General features: G+C 38.1%; 1 long non-coding RNA gene across 1 annotated transcript; it reads right to left on the minus strand.

Moving 5' to 3' along the window:
• Positions 1-3,425: 3,425 nt before the first annotated feature.
• Positions 3,426-4,789, minus strand: LOC134199855 (uncharacterized). Its single transcript, XR_009974505.1, has 2 exons — positions 4,297-4,789; positions 3,426-3,974 (listed from the first exon to the last, which is right to left on the minus strand). It is a non-coding gene; the product is annotated as an uncharacterized LOC134199855 (long non-coding RNA).
• Between the last annotated feature and the right edge of the window lie 1,781 nt (positions 4,790-6,570).

Raw genomic sequence — 6,570 nt, forward strand, 5'->3', positions numbered from 1 at the left:
GTAAACCAGCGATAAATTGTGGTTTTGGATGGGGCTTCATCACCAAATGCAGAAATCATCCGGTCAACACACTGTTTTAAACCACTTCGAAAGTCGTAATAAATCATCGCTCTTGAATTTTCTCGAGTCAATTCCATTTTCTCAACGACTAAACAAGTTTGACAAAACCGCGTGACAAGACCGAGAATCTTTTTTTAAATAAATAAATGGTATTCGATTTTTAAAACCAAGGAGTTTTCAATTAAAAAGATTTTAATATGACAGGAAGTGGAAATATTCCATTCCCGATACTTTTAGTGCAGCCCTCGTAGAAGGTGCGAAATCTTCCAATCGGCCGGATATCCGTGCCTCGTGACACATCAGGGCGTAGCGATACTCAAATGTCCATAACTCATCAGATATAGAAGCGGCATGTGATACAGAATCCCCAGGCATTAGAAAATCGGTGGACGAGAATCTCAAAATGGACGCAAAAGCCACAAACTCACGCTGATCACCATACAGAACATTACTTCCTCTTTCAGTACTCCTATGTACCTACTCAATTCACAATGCTCCACAAGTTCTGCTACATAACTCAAGTTAATACAAAATAATGTTATAATTAAATTAAAATATGGTAAAAAAACTGGTTAGTTATTAGAATAGGATTTCGAAAATTAACTTGTAAAAAAAGCATTGAAACGATAACGTTAAAATTATGAGCCCGCTCATGCCACGCGTAGCGTGTAAAACGCTTAGTCGAAAGTCGTCTTTTTGGAAAGTGCTTATGAACTCCTATCATAAGGACACATGTGTATATTTGTTACTTTCAAACTGAAACTGTTCTTTAGGCACTGCTCATTTAAATATAAGCCTAAAGCAGCCAGAAATATATACCGTTTTTTTTATTAATACAACCGAATAGACTATCGTCATAAGCAAATTTCTTTACTCTAAGTTATAACCCAAACCAGGGATCAGAAGGCCCCATAAGCTGCAACTAAAAAGTAAATTAATATATAATAAGCTGCAACAGGGTACTGCTTAGTTTGTATATCAACGATATACCACCCCGCTCTCCGATCGGTGACCCATCTAGCGCTCTTTGCTGATGACACGGCTATCTACTGCTCGTGTACGAAGAAGTCGTTATTGCATCGGTGACTCCAGACCGCAGCAACCACCATGGGACAGTGATCCCGGAAATGGCGCATCGACATCAACCCCACGAAGCGGTGCTCTTCAAAAACGGTCGCCCTCCGAATACCTCTTCACTCACTCCCAAACAGGCGTGTAAACCGCATTCGCCGCATCGCTTTATTCGACCAGGCCAGACCCTGGGACACGAAAGTCAAATACCTAGGCGTCACCCTCAACATTAAGTCGATACGCGATCGTGCCGCGTTTATTCTAGACAAACTCTACCCCATGATCTGTAAGCGGAGTAAAATGTCCCTTCGGAACAAGGTGACACTTTAGAAAACTTTAGAAAGCCCCTTATGACTTACGCGAATGTTGTGTTCGCTCACGTGGCCCGCACACATATAGGCACCCTTCAATCCTTACAATCTCGATTTTGCAGGGGCCTCGAATCGATCCGAAAACACATGAAGTCAGCTTCGGAACGGTACTTCGATAATTCGAATGCGTCTCTCGCATTGCTCTAACACTAGGAGCAGGCTTTGGGACTCCGGTAACCGTACCCGTGGAACTCTGCAAAGAGTTTGACGTGCAACCTAATCCATGCATAAGCGCGCTGAATTTCTTGCCGAATCTTCTAGGCAGGTTGCGATTTCGATCCGGTATAGATTCTTTCGCTAAGCAGCTGCTCTCGAGTTGTTAGGACTCCTTCGAAGGCGCTCGGGCAGGTGTTAGCAAATCCCACCCTTCCTGGCTGAGCCTTTGCGCGCACGTCTGTCCTGGTAAAACTGGAAAGGCCTACCGGCCACCAGTTCAATCATAAAAAAAAACTCATAACATAGGGAATCTTAATTTCGGGCTGAAAGATCATGCGTGATTTGATCCCAGGTATATTTATTATTATTATTTTATTACGTTGTCTGATTTTATTTCTTCGGCTCATATTCGCTATGCGTAGAAAACAACTGTTAGGTAAGTATTAACGCTTTTTTATCAATAGTCATAACTTTCTTATATACCACACTTATGATTATATGGTAGGCAGTTCTTGGATCTGCCCCTGGCACTGCTGACGTCCATGAGCGAAGGTAACCACTTACCATCAGGTGGGCCGTATGCTCATATTCGTAGAAAGGCAATTAAAAGAAATGATTCACCTATTCACTTATTTTTGAGGTCTTACAAATGATCTAATAATTAGCTATAAATTGTGCTAATCATGCACTGAAATTACAGATCAATATTATTTAGGTACCGTAGTTTTCTGAGTCATTAGTTTAAGGTTGCCATGTTATTTTTATTGCAACAGAAGACACACTTTCTAAGTTCTAATTCTTAATTCAGAGGGATGACCCAGTCCTAAGTCTGAATATCTTATTAATCTTTCCGTATATTATACAGGATTGAAATAATATGCAGTCTCTTCGAACATCTACTACTACCCACCATTCTTTTATAATAACATTATTCTCAATTGGTCTATTTTAGCTCCCTAGTGACTAGCTCTTCCCTTATGCACTTACATAACATCTTATTTAATGTGATACAACGAAACGCGGTCATTTCTATGAGGTCTTGACAGTACCTACATAGATATTTATGGAATTATTAATATTGGATATATAATATAATAGATATTTAATTGTATTATTAATATTAGAATATTTTTATTGATTCTTAACCGAATATTATCTATTGCAAAAAATCTACCAAATAATTTAAAGTTCCAGATTTTAATGCTTTTTTGATGCGTCGTAATTGTATTCTCTATGAGTACCTATTTCACTAAATACCGGGTTCCGTACAGGTGTTTGTTTTTCATTTGAAGAGTTAATCAGATTTGATTTATTTTTTAATATCCTAACAAATCACGATGATTAATCAACCAACACAAAAATGTTGTTATTTCCCTGATGTTATCAAAAAAACTGAAATCGAAACAGATAAGTGAAATTTTATCTTAGACGAATAATAAATTCACTATCGGTGGAGTACTATCGCATTGTTTAATCCAGTTTAAAAAGCATTTTATGTGTTTTATCGAAGTAATTAATTTCATGTCACCCCCTAGAGTTTCATTAGAACAACGTAACCTCACATAAAAGCGCTCTTTTCATTGACCGACACGATAACGACAACGATTCAACGATTTATCATTTACTAGATAAACAATATAAATCCCACTACAGTTTCACGCAGTTTCGTTATTACATTACGGACAAACATTTAAATCATTTTTAAGGTATGAAAAATAATGGTAAACTAATTAGAAACAATAACAAAAAAAAATTAAAAAACAAATATTTTTGTTTTTAGGTATAATTAGTATAGCTATTTACGAAATAGCTACTATCCACAGCTTTCCAATAGTTATAATTAATATTTAGTGGCGTATCCCTTATTTTCAATAACAGCACTGCAACGACGTGGCACTGATCCAGTCAATTTCATATATTTTTCAAGGGGGACTGAATTCCTTGCTTCAACAAATGCTTCATATAGATCGTTTTGACTAGTTTTACGTTTGTTTGAGACTTTCTTTTCAACAATATACCAGAGATTTTCTATCGGGCTTAAATCCCGACTATTTGCTCGCCAGTCTCAAAACGGATATACGCTGTTCGCTAAGGAAACATTTAACGCTATTGGCTCTGTGTGATTAGGGTTATGTCATGCTGAAAGATCCAAGTTACAGGCAAATCATCGTCCGAGTAGGGGATCATTGTATCCTGTAAAATATTTTTGTATTGCCATTGATCCATTGTACCTTCAGTCTTCCGGAAAAACACTTTTTACTGGTGGTAGGACCTCTTGTGAATCCGCGCGGGTAGGTACCACCACCCTGCCTATTTCTGAAAGGTGGGGCAGCCGTTGTAACTATACTGAGACCTTAGAACTTATATCTCAAGGTGGGTGGCGCATTTACGTTGTAAATGTCTATGGGCTCCAGTAACCACTTAACACCAAATGGGCTGTGAGCTCGTTCACCAATCTAACAATTAAAAAAAAGCACTCCCAAACTTTAATGTTTCCACCACAGTGCTTGACTATACTTATTGTGTATTTATAATTGAAAGCATTGTTTACAGGACGTCTAACATAGCGCTTTCCATCGGAATTTACCATATTCATTTTTGTTTCATCTGAAAATAACACTTTTTTTCATTCTCTTACCGTCCAATTAACATATTTTTTGCGAATTATATTCGCTTTTCTCTGTGTTGCTTGGTAAGAAGCGGTACCTTTCGAGAGGTTCTTCTAAAAAATTTAGCTACCACTAATCTTCGGCGTATCAGTCTTAAAGAGATGTTTCTCTGGTCATCAGGCGAAAAAACTTAATTTTTAATCTGGTTGGAGCCTTTCAATGGATCTTTTTTATCAACACGAACGATTAGCGTATCATCTCTGGGAGGTTTTTCTTGGCCGATCCTTTCTAAAAATATTTTCAACGGGTCCATGTGTTTTAACGATCAATTGCATTAAAAACTAGACAAAGAACAATTTAAATGCTCAGCTATTTCTTCTAACGAGTATTTGCCGAGTTGACGCGTTAAAACTTTTATTTTTGCCCATTTTGAACAAAATAAAATTCAGATTAAATTTCGAATTGCCGCCAAAATAATAGAAAAAGACAAGAAAGAAATGTTATTCTCCAATTTTAAAAAAAGAACGAGCTATGGATGCTTTTTTTTAAATGTTTCAAATTAGGTGTCCAAGCGGCCAGTAACAGAAAATCCTCCTGCATGTTGTCCTAATTAAAAGTTCGATATGTTTTATATTATAAGCATTTAATGAGTTTTTTATTTGAGTATCTATTATTGCATGATTATTAATTATTTAATGTGCTATGTACATTTACAAGTACATTTTTATGAATATTTGTACGTTGAAGTTATACTTTGTTTATTCATAAGAATTGTTTCTAATTATAAGACCACCACTGTGTATGTATGAATGTGTGTGTATATGCATATTTCAATCTATAGGTACACCGCGTGTAATTTGTCTGCTAATGATTCTTGTCCACCTAATGGTTGTCTGGAAGAGGTCGCTCTTAGCGATAAGAGCGCCAATTGTACTTATTGTATTTAATGTTTCGCTTTTTTTATTTTTTATTTGTATACAATAATGCCGGTCACTGACATGCGCGCAAATATTCGTACATTGTACGAATGTTTGCGCGCATGTGAAGGGCCGTCAAACATTCATTCGCAAACCTAGCGGCTGTGCAAATGTGGCCGTTTACGCTTCCTCCTACACTTGTTTACGAATGTCTCACGAATTTCTCCTCCTTTTTAATTCGTCAATAGAACATTGAAGAGAAAAAGAGTTTTTAATTCTTTCCCAGACATAATTAACAGCCATGCTGTTTTTATGGGATTTCTTTTGATGAAGATACGCTACACAGTAGACGTCACGAACTATGAAAATGGTGTATAGTATACGTCCGTTACCTTCGCAATCGTCGGAGCAACTGGACAAGCGAATGTGTGGGAGAATACGCGAAGGTCCGAGGTTCGCGCGCTTTGATGTCTGTTAAAAAACCGACACAGCTTGGAAAACCACGAATGCAGCGAAAACTTTGCATAATCATTCGCAAATGTCGTCCTACACTTGTGGGTTTGCGTATTCGTGCGCATGTGAGTGACCGGTGTAAAGCGTGATCTCTCTCTCTCTCATTTTCGTTCAAGAATGTCCACTCCTATCGCTGTCTGAAGAATAAAGTAATTTATCTGCTACCCAATAAATTAAATTTAATACTGCTATCTTGTAGTTCCTTCTCAGATTTTATTATCCGTGCTTTTCCCCCTACCTAAGCTGATGGTCTAGAGAGATCATGTCAGCGTCACCGGGCTAGTAAGTGAGCTCACGGGGCTCAAACCTGACAATGATGTTGACACGAACCCTAGCAAAAGCCGTGCTTCGCAGAATTTACCACCGGATCGGAAACGCGACCCACTGAGAAGATCCGGCGAGAAACTCAGTGGACTGTGTCTGTTGGTTAATTTACTCGCCGAGCCCTTCGTCGCAAGCGACGGGTTGGACGAGAACGATGACCAGTGCTTGGGGTACCTAAAAGCACCGTTAGTGGATCGTCGACTGTTTACCATTTGGTCCGCAGGATCGGCAATGGCAATTACCGGCGGCCACGATGAGAGGGTTCTCGTGTCGTGCCGCTTTATCGAAATGGCGTATTGATGCCGACTGTAGATACTTACCTACTGTATCCGTGCTTAATTCACAACAACAACACCTAGTTTCTTTTTATCAATTTTCAATCTTCATCTGATCTGATATATCTAACTCTGCCGTCACCCACAATCCGATTAAAAATATCGCATTTATTATCGTAATCGAAAGCGGACAAAAAAATGATTTATAGCTTGAACACCATAAGAACTGAAACATGGTAAGAATAAAAACATGATTTCTGGTTTTTTGTATTTT

This window comes from Bombyx mori, chromosome 12 (assembly GCF_030269925.1).
Source record: "Bombyx mori chromosome 12, ASM3026992v2".
Lineage (NCBI taxonomy): Eukaryota > Metazoa > Arthropoda > Insecta > Lepidoptera > Bombycidae > Bombyx > Bombyx mori.